Source organism: Halyomorpha halys, unplaced genomic scaffold (assembly GCF_000696795.3).
Source record: "Halyomorpha halys isolate HHAL.00 unplaced genomic scaffold, Hhal_1.1 Scaffold103.1, whole genome shotgun sequence".
Taxonomy (NCBI): Eukaryota; Metazoa; Arthropoda; class Insecta; order Hemiptera; family Pentatomidae; genus Halyomorpha; species Halyomorpha halys.
Window position 1 is genome coordinate 892394 of NW_027115007.1, and position 20211 is coordinate 912604.

Below are 20211 nucleotides of genomic sequence, written 5' to 3' on the forward strand. Positions count from 1 at the left end.
GGCAGAATGACTCAATAAAATTATTCTTAGTGTTTTCAATATTGATTCTACAATCGTAAATAATCATAATAATCGTTTGCAAAAGAAAAATGTTAAAATTTTGCTTCAAAAGGTATTAAAAATACCTCTCTGAAGTATTACAATTTTAGTTAGTCATTATGTCAACAGTATAGCTCACTTGAGAAATTATTCGCATCCTAAGATACTTAGTTGATGAATCAACATCATATCGTTTTACATCTTTTATTCTCTCAGCTAACTGTATAAATATTGCAGCACCTTTAGCAAATTATCCTGATGACTGGGTGATTAAGAAATTGCCTATTGAGTTTGACCCAACCACTTAAATAAGACGCTTACGTTGCGAAAGCTCCCGAGACGATGAGAATTAAACTTAGTTCCTGAGCGCGGAGTAATTTATGCATTTGCTCCCAAATCGAGGGAGGCTCATATTACTTTTTAATGTATGCAGATCCTGGCTCCTGTATACAATTAATATTGTTTCATTACATCCGCTACTTATGGTAAAGAATGAGTCATTCTTGCATCGCTCTTTGTGAGGGTCATGGGTATGGATATTGTACCATCTGTGTCACTAAGCAGTATCGTGTAACATTGAATGGCACTCATAATTTCATTTAGATCTGTGATCCTAAATAGGGAGGAAGAGAAAATTAGGAACATTACATTAAAATAAAAATATGTTATTTGAATGATGAAATTATGCATAATTTAAACTCACCATCCTTACAGAGTGATACGTGATCAAGATTGGGGAAGAAATGTTTTATATATTATTACTGAGTAAAACAATATGAATATAATATCATAAAAAAAAAAAATAAAAAAAAAAGAAGAAGTTTACTAACTACATAAGTCAGTACAGATTCCGTTTTTATCTTCTTCTTCAAATTTTCTTAGTTTATATTTATCTATTTTCTAATACTAGTAAAAATTTGAGGTGATTAATGAACAAAGATTAATTAAAGTTATTCTGGTAGAAGCGCAACCAGGCTATTTTAATAAGGATAAGACTATAATAAAGATAAGACCTATCTGATATCAAAGACCATTTATTTTTATATTAATTTATCGTTTAATTTGAACTGTTTTTGAGAAAATTCTAAAAATATTTAAAATCAATTATATACAGTTACACATCCGGTTGGTCTATTTTAGCGAAAAATTTGCTCGAACATCCCAAGTATACGTCCGCCCTGATTATGTAACTTCAGTTTTTGGTTTTTAACTCACATACAGACTATTTTGCGAGACATGGTTAGAATTATGAGACCTCAAAACGTTTACTTTCATAGAAATCTGGAATACATTCCCATTATTTCTTACTGATGAAAAACGGATGGATAACAGTCTGATATGAACATTTTGAATTTTTTTTTCACTTTAAATAGCCGATATTTACTATTAAATATTTATTATTTAAAATATTTATTATATTTTACACACTTTAAAAAATATTGAAATTCTAACTTCAACTACTTTCCTCTTCCTCCCTAAGTAGTTCGTTTAATATCCTCCCCCCCCAAAAAAAGTATGGTTGGAGAATTATGCATTTCTAAATTTTGCTCTAGCTTGTAAAGAACTTAATCTTACGAAGAACTGAACCTTGCGCAGAGGCAATGTCGTAACCAATGAAGATCTACTGAGGTGCGATTATAGCTAGTTGAAACAAACAAACAAGAACTTAATCTCTTTCAGCTGTTTTCGACTAATGCTAATTTTATATCGATAAATATCAGAGGGATATCTATGCGATCAGTCGTAATCAAACGATAGGCGTTCAGAATGATATAGTAAGAGTAATACTGATTGATTATTTTGACATCAGATCACTAAAAATTGGAAGTGGAGGAGATACTGAGAAAGAGGAGAGAAGGCTGTGCGTTTCGCTTCATTCTTCATTAGGAATCATTATCAATGACAAAACGCGGTAACGTACTGTTACTAAGCAGCTAAATAATTTAATTAATTAATGAATTAGACCATTTTTTTTACATTATTTTTTGCCTATAACTTCTGAACGCATGGACACCTTGGACAAGATGTTTTCGAAATATAGATGTACCAGGAAAAATACGTTACAGCTATTTTCGACTAATGCTACTTTTTTATCGATAAATCCCCTAGGGATATCTATGCGATCAGTCGTAATTAGAGTAAATGATATAGCAAGAATAGTACTGATTGATTACATAGAAAATTTAATTTCCCGTATCTTTATTCAATGTAAAGCGCTGCTTAGACAGACCATGTGCCATCGAATCGATGGAACCTTATCCACATTTTTAAATTATTACCAACAATGTTAAACAATATGAAACTGCGTGTTAAGTTAAGTTTCAGCTGCAGATTCCTTCAAATTAAAGAAGTAAATCAAATGTTTTCGCAAATGACTCAGATTTGGTTCAAAAATTGACATTTTCGCAAGAGGGAAAAAAAATGTAACGTTAATACGGTGTCACTATTACTTCAAGGCTACATTGTTACCAGATGATCAAACCAAGATTTTATGTTTCAACTGTGACTATTTCAACTTAACCTTCTATCAAAATCTTTTGTCAAACGGTGGAAACCAATTTTTAAGCCTATTAAAATATAATATATATAAAATGAAACCAGCATTTTCATAATTAACTTCTTTTATTATTAATTTATTAGGGAACAATAAATCGTTCTTCACGCGAACATGTTAAAGGTCAGTCGCAACTCTCTAATTCGCTGTAAAGGCCCCAAAGGGATTTCCGGATTCTTATGTAGAACATTAAATTCCTCTTAGGATTCACTTTAGTAATGCCATCACGATTTAAGTGATACAGTCTCTAAAAAGAAAGAGCTTCCTTCACGTTGTCAAAGAATGTGTTCAGCATTTTCTTCAGCCTCTGAGTTCAAGTCCTCTACAAGTTAAGATGAAACGGATTTGACCCAGAAAGTTTCTTTCTTTTTTAGTTTCTAGGATTCAATCTCTCCAGATAACATTGTTCCACTCAAATCATTCATTTAACCTCACTGTCATCTATCATTTCACGTATCAGTCTACTATCAGCCTATAATGAGGTATTTTCACTCGTCTTCATATTGCCGTAGGCAAGTTTGTAGGTAATTCATAATTTAACCAATATTTTTTATTTTTATGCTTTATAAGTACCTTACTTTGTCACAAATAAAATCATATATAAAGACCTTAATGTTCCCTATGTAACCGATCTAGCCAGAACCAGATATCACTTCTTCCATTATAAACTCTCTAACCACTCAAACCCCCTAGTTTCTAATCTTGCATCCTCTTTCATTCCTGACAATCCTCCGAGGTGCCTGAAAAGAATATGGCCACGAGACCAGCTAATGTAAAATGTCATTAGAGTGCTACCAATGGGTAGTTTCTCTACACGCATGTAACTTAGATCAGATTTACTAAATGCATTATAATGTACAGTTGTTAATAGCAATAAATAAATATGACAAGACGACACCATTGGCGAAAGCTTCATCGCTACATACCTCAACACACACATACCATCCGAATCAGCTAGCTATAAATATACATTAAACAATAAATAATAATGTAATAATCATATTTTATGGCAACCATTTATCTGAATCATTACAACCATATTAATAACATCATATATCAATAAATTGTTAATAAATACTTATTTCCTTGATGTAGTTTATTTACTATTATATTACACAATACTACCCCTTATTATATTATACAATTAATGGTAAAAATATTTTATAAATATAAAAGTACTTAATTATTAGCTGGTAAACACACAAAAAGCCTCTGGAAAAGAATCTAATTGTAATAATAGTTTTGCAGGACTGTATATCAATTAATTAATTCACTTATTTCTGGATAATGGCCTTCAACGATTATTCTGGCTTCCCGGCTAAATCTCGATCGCATTTTTGACTTATTAAAACTCGCAGTTATATTAATGTATATAAATTACAGTTATACAAGCTAAATACCAGCATTACTAAATAAGATAATATTCGTAAACACGAAAACATATTAAAGATAATACAATGAATAAAGAAATGATAAAATTAAGAAGTAGATCATTTAATGGAGATATAATATACCATAAACATAATGTGATAAGAAAACAAAATGTCAATAAAAGTATTAAGAGAAAAACAATGATAAACGAAGACAATAATTCAAATTTGAAGCAGTAGACTGGAAGGACAGCACAGAAAAAAATGAAATATGTATACAAAATAAAATAAACTAGAAGGGAAAGATTATATAAATAGGAAAAATATATAAAAAAGATAGTAGAGTAGGGTAGGATTGTTGAATAGTTTCAGTTAATTATGATTAATCTGATCTAGGATCTGGCTTAAGGATGTGATGGTCGTGCGGGTTGGGACCTAGGTCTCAGTGCGCTCGGTTCGGAACGTTATGGGTTCGATTCCCACCTGGGGCAGTTAATATTTGTTTTTCCGCGGTCTCGAAAAATGCATCTTGACAGTTCTACCTTGGTTAATACGCGGCGACAACTCAGGTAGCCGCCAGGGGTTGGCAAAAAGGATCACTAGGCTCACTTGTCGGACTTGTCCCCCCACCATCATAAAGTATCATCTCATCAAAAGATTTTATTTCCCAAATTCATGATTTATGTGGATAAACTCAGATATGAGGTGTTTTTTTATGGTTGTAGACTGTAGCAAGGAAAGAATATTTATCAAAGAGTAAGGAACACTGGAGGATTAAGATGTGTTCAGTAGTTCGAAGACATCCGTTCGTATGGATGATTTGTGTTGAAAAATATGGGCTTTTAGGTGGTCTTGGTTCCGCCGATATATGAAGTATTACAATTAGGATTTTAACAGGAGTACATTGTTGAAGATCTGTACATCATCTTTTAGATTGGTAAATAAGATGTAAGGCCAAGTCGAAATAGGGGAATAGTGGATAGTAGGATTATCCAATTATTATTATTCAAGAACAAGATGACGTAAGTAATAGATCTGAATAAATAATTCGAAGTAGGTAGAGGGAAGGTAAGACGGATATTTTTAGGTTTGTGTATGATTTTAAGAGTTCCTATGTAGCCTAGGTGTGAAATTGGATGTCGGGAAATATATTTAAGAAGTCAACCGGAATAGTTAGGCTTAGTAAACTGTCCAATAATCAAGAAGTCATCGGAGTTTCTTATGACAAGGAGGTCAAGGAAAGGGGTTGAAGTATAATAAGTATTCTGGCATTCTGTCAGGATTGAGAATAAGGAAGAGGTTGTTAACATATATCATAATAAACAGAATATTATGAAATTCCTTTAAAATTAACAAAATAAAAATCATTTCAAGCACATAGTTGATAATGAATTGCACAATGAATGATAAATGATTTGAGTTGTTGGATTAATGAAAGATACAATAATATATTAGAAAAGTGAATTGCTATTTCTTGATGACTTATCATCAAAAACGAAAGCAAATCCTAAATTATACAATTGAATATATTTCTTGCTATCTTGTATTCACTTATTTATTTATTTTTTATTCGATATATTCTCTATGAATTCTTTGAGTTTAATTTAATTAATTGTATATTAGCGAATCATCAATGCACACTCCAAGGAAAATTAGATCTTAACGTTTTAAAAATTCCATTATCCAGGTAGGAGTGAAGTCGTTGACAAGAGGTAGGTGGCTGTAGGTGACAATCGAGAAGCTTGAATTGTTCATGTGAACTCCATTCGTACTGTTCCTCGGATCTGCTTTTCGAAGGATTTCCTAATTAGCATTTAAAAAAACCATGTGTCCTGAACGGTTTCAACATTTTGAAGTATCTTAAATATTCGTACCCTTCTTTTTCAATTATATTGTGAAACAATCTTCAAATTTTGAAACTCTTAAATAAGGCACTTTGAATCTCTTCTAATCAATAAGAAAAGCTACGAACTTTAAAAAATTATGATTATTATTGATTCAATTACAGGGCATAGATAATTTTGTATTATGCTTTGTTTATTAGTACTCAACATCATTAAGAAACAAATCAACTGCAAGAAAAATTATCACAAGGAATAGTTCCGCGGATAGTAACCTATTCCTACCTGGGTGGGAAAAACGAAATGTATTTTATAAAACAAAAGTCTTTTCTAGTCCATAGTCAAATGTCAGGCTTCTGTTACAAAAGGAAGTATCCCAAGAAGCAATCATTATTTTTTAAAAAATATTTTAGTCCATTTTTAGTAGAATGTTACAATTTATTCGTTTTTTCTTCTACGTAGTCTATTGCTCCATAATTCACAAAATAAAAATTAATACTTAGCACCTTTTAATAATATGTTAAAGAAGGACATAATAATCGGTAATTATTTAACAATTAATTAGACCAAAGTACTGTGCAATGCGGAATTATCTTAAACAAGGGAACAGCGTGGGTGCACTCTCTGCAAGAGTCTTTCTTATATTACCTTTCAAAGGTACACGCCTAACATGGATTATTCGATGAACGATGACGACACAATTTTGCAAGGAAATCATAACAACAAAAATATCACAAAGGAATCTCTCCCTACCTCCCGTTCCGCCCGCATGATATTCCCATGATCTGAGGATGATATCTGCCATGGTAAGGATCAGACTTATTTCAACTCGAAAAAATTAAGTAAAAGGTGTCAGATCAATCTTTGAAAAAAATTATTTATATCGTGACGCATTTTAAAATATGTTAAAACTAGGAATCGGTCTAGAGTAATATGTAAAATATAAATTAATATATGTAAGAATACTTATGTAAAATGTTTAAGTTGATTTTACATTTTAAATTGAGGAGGATCATTCAATCAACAGTCAATACATAGACGCTGAGCTAATACTTACTGTCGTACGTTTTCCGATGTATTTTCTTATATATCAGATTTGTACTAAATGATATTAAAACTATCGTTATTACTAATTATAGAATTAAAATATAGTATAAAAATAAAGCATTCTATTATTTAAAAAAAAATCGTTAGCAATTTTTGTTGTTGTTTCGAAAGTAACCGCCGGTACATAGGATATTATTATGAAAGTATCACATGCACATAAATATTTTCATTAAAAATATTTATTATTTACATCTATTTGACAAGGTTTGATTTAAGATTTGTAATAAACTAAATAACTTTCAGATGTTATATTTTATTTTGTTAAATAAAAAAAAAAAATTATGAGAAGCGGAATTATAAACTTTTGATATAATGCTCCTATATTGAAAATTGATGATGAACACACTCTAACATAAATAAGAAAACGAGTCGTTGACCATCAATTATAAATGCTACTGTGTCCCCTCACTCTTCTAAAATGCCTAGCAAAATAATTAATACACAAATATGTTTTCCATGAGCATTCACTATATGTATTATGTAGGGTATCGTATATGAAACAATACATTTAAAATATACAGTAGTTGATCATAAGTGTACCGATATAAAATATATATGGTGTTTGCAATATACATAAATAATAAAAATGAAAATACATTAATGTGATAGGGAATGCACATATAAGAGTGAATCGTTCGATTTTTTATTAATAAATTTAATATTAATTATTAGTTTTGGAGCTCCAAAAAATCATCTAATTCCTCCCAAATCCTTCGTAAAATCCTTAACGCTCATTACCTTGTCACAAATCAAGTCATCAGGACCTCAATGTTCCGTATGTTGCCGATTTGGCCAGAACTAGATATTAATCCTTCCATGAAAAACTTCTCTACCACCCTAAACCACTTGTTTCTAACCTGGATTCTCCGTCATTACCTGATAATCTGCCTAGGGATCTGAAAAGAAGAGGGCCCCGAGATCTCCTCCTCTACAAATATTATTAGAGTTCTATCAATAGATAGATTCTCCACATGTTTGTATCATGTCATAATAGTAAATTTACTGGCTATATATATTTTTATACTGTTGTAAATAACAATAAATAAATAATTTTAAAAAATTAAGTATTAATATTTGTAGTTATGAGCTAATAAATTATTTCTAATGATACACATTACATTATTATTCATTTCTTAATCTTAATATGAATTCAAGACTTCTTAAGATGTATGAGAATTTTAATTTAGGCAATATTATTCTATGTCCTTACAATAATAAATTATAAATTCGTCATTTTCATGGAATTTCAATGGTGGTGTTTATTTCAATAATTAAATCTGTGTATAGTCTTATTTAGGTATCGATTCAATGATGAAAAAGTTTTATAAATCAAAAAATGTTTCCGAAATGTAATACCTTTATCCTATTCGATTTACATGCTGTTCTATTGGCCTGAGACGCATATAATGGTCCCAATAATACAGTCAGACTTCGATGGAAGGGTCATAGTGCCAGCTTTAGATATGAAGGAATTCACTATGACAAGATCAATGGCTGGGCTAGTCGAGTTAGCTTCAAAGCCTATTCCGTCTGAGCTCACTTACTATTCACAAAGTGATTCTATGATGTTTCAATTCTGGTAAGGAAGTGAGTCTAAAATAGTTTTCAGTTCATAAAGTTTTGATGCTCCATGCAATCAAAATTTACATACATATGTCAAGTATTCTCTGAATTAAATTGGTATGCATTCTTAATTGAAGAGTTATACTGCTTACCATGTTCGAAATATTACTGAAAAATTGTTTTTAAAAAGTTTATAATTTTTTTCCTGGGTCAAAATTCAGTTTAAGAACTAAGAAACGTTTGTTCCTATCATTTCAATGCTTTATTTAATATTTTTAGCTTTAATAGCGATTAATTTTCATTTAACTTTTTTTAAAATTATTTTTCTGATGTATAGCTATATGAACGATTTTCATTTACAGAGCAGTGTGTGATAACTAATATTATAAAATACAGTTTAGTTTATTTATTTATTACTTAGAATAACATCCAGTATTTATTTAAAAGATTGTTATTATGTTTCATTAAAAGATACATCTTAAGAGAAGACAGATAATCAAACTTAATAAAAATAAAATAAATACTACAGATATCTGAATTCATGCTAGGAATTTACAACCACCAGTTAATAAACTCTATTTAAATAATTATTATTTATGGCTAATTAAACGATTTTTATCAACAAAAAAAGTCTGTCAAGCATATTGTTCAGTATATCTTCCTCGATATTTCTAGATGATTATTAGAAAAAAAATTAAAGTCTTCGGACAACGGCATAAACCATTTTTGCAATGTATGTGAGTTGAGAAAAATAAATTTACACTTGTTTAAAGGAACTAGTCGATGAAATTTCTGCAATTTTTGGGCTATATCGGATGTTTTTAAAAAATATTTATTTCAAAGAAAATACGTTTTTGCATTCGTAAAAAAAAGTAGTGGACGGAATTGATGATGTTTCAATTTTACATTAATCATCATTTTTTTTCTTTGACTTTATGCCATATCGGAGAAGCCATTTTCAATTAGCCACTTGATATAAGACCTCCACAATTCACACAAACATCATCAAGATTGGATTTGACGGGTAGAAAGAAGTAATACCCAAGCTGTGTAGTGTTCCTAATACATCCTATAAATGCACCTGACATTATCTCTTCTTTACTATAAAGAAGTACGATTAGAACCATATCCTATATGCTACTCCACCTGCTGACTTAACCATATCTATCCCAACTCCATATCATCAACCGTTTTAAGTCCAGACTTTCTTCATGTTCCGCCAATGTTTGCAAACATATCCTTTAGGGCAGAGATGGAATTCCATAACAGTTTCAGTTCCATTTCTTTGTATTGTATATTGTGAGAGTGAATAATAAAACCTAACTTAATAAATAACGCAATTAATTTACCGTCGGTTAAAGAATTCTTTGCACGTAGACTTATCAAATTTTATGATAGTCTCCAATGAAATCTACCCACTGTTCAAGACTTTCTTAAAAATGGCAGATATAGAGCTGACAAAACACAGATAAAATACCTAAAACAACTAGCTTACTAAGCCAATTGGTAAGTCATATCACAAGAAACTGATTTCTAATTCATTTAAATTCCTTATTCCACTGATATTTCTTAAAATTATCCTATGCAGTACAAGAGTTTCCGTACAACTCACTTCTTTTATTCTCTGGTATCAACCCACAAATCCTTGGGCTAATAGAAACAAACAAACCCATCACTCCCAATATAGTCAAGTTAGGCTTAAAGGTTCATATTAGAAGAAACGCCGACTGATGATTTGGTATCTTCAGTGAATACTTAGGCCAACCGAGCAAGAAATAATTTCGGCTAACTTTTCTAATCCCGATCGTGGAGAGCCATAATTAGCAAGGAAGGTCCAATTAGAGGATCCTGGAATGGAGGCCACGGTCAGGGCTTAATACATTTTGGATGGGAGTTGGAGCTGGTTGGGCCGCGTGATATTAAAAGTCAGTAAAGTTAAGTCCGCGTTAAATAGTGGCTCATTAGGTCTCGGGAGTTGCGGTCGCTCCAACCAGATCTGGGACTTAACATTTTCCCATATTAACTCCGTGCCTCTCATTTCTTGTTCATCCTTCTGTATTGGAGTCCTTGAAGTTTCTTCTCAGTAGATAGTACTAATTTCAATATCTATTATGGATAACGCTTTGGAGTGTAACTGAAATGGAGATATTTCAATTTAAGCTTGGCTATTATTACATTAAAAATTTGATTAAAGTATAAAGTCAGAGCGAAAACATATATAAAGAAAGTCTCAAACAAAACGCCAATTAGCCCATTTAATATGTTTTCTGAAATATTTGAAAAAATAATCTGGATGAGAATATGAAAACACAATCCCTCAACAACCTGGCGAACATGGGACATTTTAGGCTCAAAGCAAGTCACTCCAATACAAAGGGGTTATATCCCAAACATATTCTAAGAAAAGAAGCATGCTGGGATGATAAAATAGACATTGTAAAAGCGTTCAACATAATTTGGCATAATGGATTACTGTATGAACGCTCAATTAGATTCTTCGCCATTAGTGAATGTATTAATAAATTTTAAAGTAAAAAATATTTTTTACTGATGTTGAACCAGATAGTGCTGCGGTTAACAAGAAATAGAAATAGTTCTCAACTATTAATTTTCCGCCGACATTTTGACTCACAATGTAGATCTCAAGGGTAAAATAAACATATATAAAAAAGGTACAGTGAATGTAAGAGTAAAGCAGTGTGATATAAAGCAGATGTAAAGGTGAAGGTATACATTTCTTTATTATTTAACTTAAAAAAATTTAAATAAAATAATAAGGATGATAAAGATAAAAACAAAATTTATTACTTAACATAATGAAAAGTAGTGAATTGGCACATTGGATTATACATCATTGAAACGACCTATTAATTTACTTAATTAAGTAGACATAACACTTGATACGGTAATCAACAACGGGCTAGTAAAATAATAATATTGAGGCAATAGTAAATACTATTATGAATAATGATTGGTACTGAAAGTAATAGCTATTTGGATAAGGAATCAACTAATAGAAATGTATTTTTATAGAAAATTAAATAAAAATACGAGACAAATAGTAAGCAGTAATGAAGGAAGTATTGTTAAATAGTAGAATAGTGTCATCTATTTTTATTTTTATTTCCAAAACAATATATTTCTATTATTTTATTCTTCATCCAAATAGCTATTAGTTTCAGTACCTATCATTCTGTTTGATAACATTTACTATAATTTCATATTGATCTTTGTTATCCTAATGATTTTATTTAAGTTTTTGATAGTTTACCTTCACCTTTACCATGGTTTTTATATCATTCTTTTTTACTCTTACATTCAATCTACTCTCTTTGTATTTTTTTTATTTGAAGACCTGCTTATGGGTCGAAACATCGGCAAGGAATAAATAGTGGAGAACTATTTTTTTTGTCTATTATTTGTTCCAAATTTACAAACCGTCAATCATCCGCTCCTTCCTTAGTATTCCCTCTTTGCCATTTTCCATCAAATTTCGTTTCATGCATTATTTTATCCATTCCTTTTACATGGCCTAACGACTGCAACCTAATGTGTTGTATTATATGCTCGTCTATAATACAATTAATTATACCCAGGTCATTACTGTACTTACATACTTTAGTATTCCTGATCTTATACATATTTATTTTTATTTCTATCCTCTTTTCTATATCAGGTACCTCATTCCGATTGTTTGGATTTAATTTGTGAGGTTATAATCTAGGTTCCCGTGATTTTAGTTTTTTTAATTTTTTAGTTGCTTTATCCTTTCTCGAGAAACTAGCCTTGACCGAATGAAAGCATTTGCCGTACAATTTTATTCATTTTATTAATTTCTCTATCAATCCAGCTATTTCCATTGACCTAGGCTCCTAGAGATTTTTAGTATCATAGTGTTCCAGCTTCTCTCTATGGTCATAATATTCGGTATTTTCCATTCGTCTCCCTTCTATTCCTATACTTATTATTTTAGGTTTGCTTTTATAAATCTCTATGTTTAACAGTTAAAACATTGAACGTTATTTTTTCAGGATTTTGGAGTTGAATTGAAGATTTCTTTTATTATTACAGAATCCAACTTTATCGTCCGCGTTTTTCCAACTTTTCCTTTTTGATTGCATAGCTTTTTTTTTCATTATAATGTTTCGTTTTTATTTGTATCAATTGTAGTCCTAGATCTTTTAATTTGAATGTGGTGTTCCAGAGCTAATGTTTTGTTTTATTCCTTATCTTTACGTCGTTGTTCCAATAGGCTGATATTTTAAGTCTTTGGCCTACTTTGGTTTCTTTGCAAACCAGTTATCTCTATTAATATAGAGATACATTGATTAACATTTTTTTGCCATTCCAGGGGTATTTTTTATTCGTAGTTTTTAATTCTATATCAAGCTTGTATTCTTTAGCCTTTTTTTTTGTTCAAATTTTTGCTTGTAACTATTTATCTAAAATACTTTTTTTGGAAATTGTTTTGGTTTTTATCACGAATGGGCCTTCCAGAACCATATCCGTTTTCAGTAGGATACGGCCTGTTTCATGTTTTGCACTTGACTCACTTGACACTGAAATCCTTTTTACAATCGATTTTTTCTTTTCTGGAGGAGTTTTCTCTCATGCTATGATGAATTTTATTGTGAAGAAAAAGTCTATACCTTTTGAGCAGTAGATTGAGAACCATTCTCCAATATAATTTCTGGTCTATGATTCTCCGTATGATTCAACGACTCCATGATATTTGTTGATGTCTTGGTAGTTGAAGCCACCCATAATAATAGCGATTCCGTTGCTTTCCAATCCATAGTGCTTGTACACAATTTATTATGAACTACACAACCTACACCTTCTCTAGCATACTATTGGTGATTAATTTCTTGAAATACTAATTATCGATTAATTTCAAAGAGTTTTGGCTGCTATGAACCTTACTATCCGTCAATATTTCTCTCCTCAGCAAAAGTTCCCCAATCTCAAGTCACACTTACTATATTTTTTACTACATTAGATGTATTTTTTTTATTCGTTTCTGTTTTGATAGTTTTAAACTATTTAATGGCATTTTTAACCATCACGGATTCTATTATTACTAACTGTTTAATAGGTTAAATGCTGCAATTAGTTACCAGTCATTTGTGAATATTGCCTTTGATACAATTGAATACATTTAAAAGCATTAGGTTACGTTTTTATTCTGATTTTCTGTTGTAATTGTTATTTTCACTGGTTATTGTGAAAAATAAACATATTACGATTACGATAGCATAATTCCTTATGACTAGTCGTGAATGTTATTATTATCATCAAGCGAACAGACAACTAATAAAATATTATCTCTCTTAATTTTCCTTTCACGAACGCATATACGAGATTTATACTTGCCTTTTTATAATACAGCTTTTATGCTCCGGAAGCTATCTCCCTTTCCTCTTCAAGTCGTTAAGTAAGCCGACTATGAAGTGTAGCAGTGTAGGCAGTAAAACGGAAAATTAATAGCTGCTTCTTCGAAGAAAAATGAAAGAGTAATGGAGAAGAAAAATGGAAAAATTCGCTTATCGTAAAAGAACAGTTGCAATTTTGATAAGGATTTTATCACTAAAGGGGCCTTCTAGGTGAGGAGCTATTAAAGGTTGTAATGTCATTCAAGTCACGCAGCTCGGGGGAGTCCTTAGATTAATGGCGAAAGGGGTGAATTACGAAGGGTGGTGAGGCTAAAACAATAATTTTGTTTTATAAGGACGGCTCACAGATTTATCATCCCTTCCTCTCGGTCCTATTTTCCCATCGGCTTATATAATCACATTGTCTTGAGTGTCATTACCGAAAGATTGTTTGTTAAATCATTCTCAGGGATCCTGTCTGAGCTGAGTTTAATGAAAAATTAAATGGAATATTGAAAATGGTTTATTAAACCTTCTTGGATCTAAACTTGTTCGAAAGGATTGAGCCCTTCCCCTCACCCCACCAATCAGTTCAAAAATGAATTTATTCAAGGATTTTGTACAAATTTGTCTGATATTGAGTTAATTATAACATTTAACTCTATGTTATCGTCAATTGTTATATAGAATACAAAATATCCACATAATGAGTATCGCAATAGAATATCGATGTAACAATAATAAAACATTCTTTATTTATTCTGGGATTGATCCCTTTAAAATAATATACAGGCGTCAAAATTATGCTTTAAAGCCTTAAAGTAAAGTAAAAACTAAAATTATTAAACGTCATAAAATATAATAAAACAATGAATTTGAAGAGATAAAAATGAACAAAAATAATTAACAGAATATATAAAATAAAAAAAGAACAGATAAAATAAAACTATATGTTACATCATAAACATAATATGACTAACTTCAGATAATAAATAAAATGGAAAAAAAAAATATAAAAAATCAAATACAATTAAACTAAAAATAATAAATGGAAAGATACAATTACTGCTAATGTACATATTTACAAGTATAATCAAAAATCTGAAACATTAAATACATAAGATATTATATAAAATGATATAAACCTTGTTTAAAACTATCAATTGTTATTTTTCTGGAATTGGGTGGACAGAATGTGTTCAAAGATACAGGATTTGAAGGTTGGAAGGGTATTAGAACTATGGATTAAGGAGATAATAGAATTCCATAGGGAAGAGGAACAGATGAGGAAAGATCTACCAAAGGCTCCCGTTCGATGGGCAGATACATGTAAATCTGAAAGCCGTGAGTGGGTATAGCGGGAATGCACTGAGGACTTAAATTGAAGGATATCAGAGATGTACAATAGATGGCGCGCTTGGATAATTTGGTAGAGGAAGGAAGCAAGAAAATATTTACGATGAAAGGATTTGTAAAGCCACTATTGAATTTACAAAAAGAAATGAATAAATAAAAATTCGTGATGCCAGTAAACGCTTCTTATAAGCTTTACATCAATAAATCTAATTGCTTTTTCCTCGTTCGAAAAACAAAAACGAACTGAAATAGCTTAAAATAATACCGAGCTCTTAACATTCTACGTTTCCAAAACAAATACCTATTTTTCCTTTATTGTTTAACAGTATGACGGTTACACGATAAATAACAAACCCCATGCTCAAACAAAGCTCAAGTGTGGCTTTTTATTCTCAGAAGTTGCGGTCCACATTCCCAGTTGTTGGTTTTAAGTGTCCTTTAGTTAGACAGCAATGCTGTTTTTATTTCCGAAACTTTTCAATGGCCTCATATGGGGTTTGATATAAGCACCAGGATCCTAAAACTCCGCTTCTATTGGAAGTAGTAAAAATAACATTATTCCAAAGCTAACTCGTTTGAACTTATACTGCCGGGGTAATCATTGAATACTAATCTTCCACTTAAATTAGCTTGTTCTGTAGCTGGTGAACAAATTTTGCTTGCGCAACTTTGTGGAACCCACTCGGTTGGGGACCATTCAAACTTTCAGGTCAACGACTGCACTTCGGATAAAGTTTTCCAAGTATGGACTTGCAGCTGCTGTATTCCGGAGTCACTGCCACATAGCTTTAGTTATTTTAAGAAGGTCTTGTTTTTTGAGGTGAAATAAAATAGAAAAAAAATGCCAGCTCATTTCTAAATTAACAAATTCTAGATAACCACTATTTTCTAAAAGAGTATACCAAGGATCTTATACCATATACCTAAAAACAGTTAATAGAATGTGGTTCTCCGTCAGCTGACTCACCGCCTTCTCTCCCGTCAGTTTTTTTTTATTTATTTAATATAATTTACAATTATTTTATTACAATGTAATAAATAAAATAAGTAAATACGTGGAATGTTTCATTTACACTTGAAAATTTTGGGAAGGAACCACTATTGATAAATGCTCTATTATCAAGTAGGTGCTGTAGCAATCGAAATTTACGCATTGATAGATTTATTTATTGATAGATATTACAATCTGCCAATATATATTGCAATAGGTAATAGTGATGAATGATCTCATACATACTAAAATAAAAATAAATAAATAAAATTAAAAAAAATAAAAAAATAAGAAAAAAAAATAATAATAAAAAAACTCTCTTAAAATATATACAAACAAAAGAATAGACAAGATGAACATAATCAAACTATCTGTATGAAAAATAAATAAATAAAATAACATAATGATAAAATAATATATACAATATTTACACCATCGACCTGAGGATCCCTGAGCCCACTCTATCCCCCACGTTTGAGGGGTAGAGCAGAGCTCAAGTGAAATCTACGAGCAGTTTCAGTCTTATATGTGGATCCCAAGTAACTCTCTTGTCAAGATGGAGTCCTAAGTATCGAATCTGTTCAAGGTCCTGAGAATCTGGTTTGTAAGAAATAGCAAATTACATCGCGAACTTCTAATGAAATCCATAGATTATTTCTTTAAAAGACTGTTTGAAATATCTCACACCCTGCTATCAGCAGTAAAGTGCAGCAACGTACAAACTAGGCAATATAACCTCGAAAACAGAAGCCCAGGCTGATGCAAGACGTACTTTGAACTCTGTATAAATTTATTATTATTACTGTTATTTTCTCTTTCTTTTTCTAAAATTACTCATTTTTTAAGTATAAGCTAATTATATAGTTCATTAATTCTATAAATATTATCTAGTTGTGTTTATTTTCTCTTTCATTATTCAATTACGTCACTATTATTTTTTTTTTTTTTTTTTTGGTTTTATTATATATCTTTATTATTTGTAATTTTTCAATAGTTTTATAGCATTTAAATACTTAGATGTGTCATTTGCACGAGACTATACCTCCATTATTAACTGTTAAAAACTAAATGTTACAAGAACCACGTTAGGCCCATCAGGAAACATTAACCATCTGCATGTCCACAGACGTTCAAAATCGTCTTCTTATAGTAAAACTAAATAGTTAAAAAATATTATTCTTTATTAACCATTCTTTAGATAAAATATACAATAATAAAATCCGCGTTCAGAAACGAATTTCAGGAAATCGACTTGAACATAATAAAAATATTGATTAATCACATATATTGACTGTTAGTCAAATGGTTCATTTACTTCTCAACTTGGTTGGTAAATCGACACCAACTTACTCGATTAAAGACAAACTGACCAGCTTCCTTTCCCCACATTAATAAAGAGAAAAATTACTACAAACATTCTTGTTCATAGGCGAAAACATTTTATTGAAATCGTTCCGTTTAATCCTCATTCAGCGGTTCATACAATTAGTAATAGAAAACTTCAATTATATATGATTACGCGTAAGATGCGTTATAAAAAATACCTCCAGAATTTTCGTAATTTGATTTCTTATATTGGGTTGCGACGTTAATACTATGGTAATTTTGTGGGTTTCGAGATAAACTCGTCAACATTCTGAGCAAAACAGCTAAGGTATGAGCTGCCTTATACATCTTATCTAGCAGCGAACGGCGGGAGGGGGGAAGGTGAGGTTGCCTAAGTTGCCACCTCATCATCATCCCCCTGATAGCCCTCGGCCTGGAAGAAGAAAAAGGTAAAAAAGAAACTTTTATCATCTCTGCTGGGGAAAGTTTAGAGCGACTGAGGCGCCGAATAAAGACGATTTCTCTGGAAAGCGTTCTCCTTTATGGGAAGGAATCGTCTACTTCAAGGGAAGAATCCCTTGGAGCTTTATTCATTCTGGATTCAAAATATTTCATCACTACTATATGAAAGTCAAGGCTGAATTTATTTGAAATTTTCATCAATGCGTAAAATGTCTGTCATTCAAATGAGATGCCACAATTCGAAATTGCTTAGCCTTTGCATTCTTTTTAGAAACTTAAAAGTTAGAATTTACAAAACAATAATCCTTCCTGCTGTTCCTTATAATTGCGAAACGTGCCCTCCTACATTAAAGGTTTTTATTGTGAATTGCATAAAATATTTGGAGTGAAAAAGAATGAGTTAATCAGTGAATTTAGAAGGCTAAGCAAAGTCGAATTGAGCTAACTGCATCTAGTAAACATAATTAATGTTATATCAGTAATGCATTAATACTATTAAGATATTTTTATTTATTGTAATTTACAATATATATATACAACAAGTAAATATGATGTTTATGTTACAATAGCATGATAAAGTCTTGTGGAGAAACTACTCATTAGTAGAATCCCAATTACATTTCTGGAGTTGAAGGTCTTGAGGCCATCTTCTTTTCAGACACCAAGGAGGATTATCAGGTATTGAAGTGGAAGAAAGGTTGGGAACAAACGGATTTAGGTGATTAGGGAGTTCATCATGGAAGGATTGATATCTGGCTCTGGCCAAATGGGAAGAGTCTTTATGGATGAGTTTATTTGTGACAATGTAAGAGGCATTAATTTTTGGGAGGGTTTTGGATTGTAAGGATTGGATGCAAGAGGAATTCGATGGTTTGCTGAACTCCTCAAGTCGAAATAGGAGTTATTACGGTTATGTAAATGAGTCTGTTAATAATAAATAATGATAATAATTAGAGAGTTGAATGTTTTCTAGTAAATGTTGAAAAAGTGGGAATTTCACGTCGATTCCCAACAGTTTTATGTCTGTTCAGTCTTGCATGGAGATTCCAAATTAGTCGTTTCTCCAGATGCAGTCCTAGTTATATATCTCAGTACTTTTAATTATTGACTGATGGAAAAAAAAAAAAAATGAACTCCCAGAAATCTCTATTAGGTTTCATAACAGGAGTAAAAAACAACTTAATAGTCAAATATTTTTTATTATAACTTAGGACATCTTTGTGCTAAATCAGTATAGGTAAGATGATGTGCCAACTCAAACAGGCACGCTGTTTTCATAGTTTCTTTCTTGATTTCATGTATTTATTTGTCTACAAATCTAGAGAATACGGATCTAGTAAAATAAAGGTATTGTAGCTAGTACTGGTTGAGCTCAGATGACATCAAAACCAAAACCTTGAAACAAGTTAGTCCGGAAAGAAAAAATAATTTGGATATTATGTGAACCATAATAGTTTAACAAATAAATATTGCACATTAGTCTAATATATTTTGTTATCATCCAGGTGTTCAGAGTTCAACAAATAATACCACCCCTCTCTCCCAACACATGACATTGTATCAAACTCTGTAACTCAAGACAGATCGATAAAACTTCGTACAAACGTTTAATATTGAAAACTAAATAATGTTAAATGATCTGAATTTTATATGTAACATCAATGAATTATTAACCATTTAAATTTGATTTTTTAATTTAAACGAATTTATTAAAGCTAAATAAAGGATAATTTTTGTTACATCATTAAAATTCTAAAACACTAACACTTTATTAAGTCAAAAACTAGTTAGTAACTAAATAGTCAATATTTCACTACTTCAGACGTAATCAGGATTAAAAAAAAGACTAAATCTCATTAATTAATTGGTTATTCACTAGATTTGGAATTTTACAATAAAATACGAATATCTTTTACTGAAATAGTTTTTTTAATCTAATTTAAATAGTGATATTAAATTTTAAAAAATTAAGTGGTGACAAAACTGGAGGATTAAAATAAAATTCCCATAAATCCCACTAAATCGCATTTACCTTTCTTCGTGAAACCCATGATTTCCTGCCCCACAGTATCCTTTAATAATATCCCACTTATTCCTGTCGAACAGATCCGTCACTCCGGACTACATCTGGACAAGTGACTGACCTGGAATCCTCGTACAAGACTGTTTTGTTTTGTTTTATTTAATTAAGTGTTTCGACCACTAGGGTCATTTACACTGAATTTACAAA

General features: G+C 30.9%; 1 non-coding gene across 1 annotated transcript; it reads left to right on the forward strand.

The window, feature by feature from the left end:
* Positions 1–1623: 1623 nt before the first annotated feature.
* On the forward strand, positions 1624–1758 carry LOC112211946 (U4 spliceosomal RNA). Its single transcript, XR_010844723.1, has one exon. It is a non-coding gene; the product is annotated as a U4 spliceosomal RNA (small nuclear RNA).
* The last annotated feature ends 18453 nt before the right edge of the window (positions 1759–20211 follow it).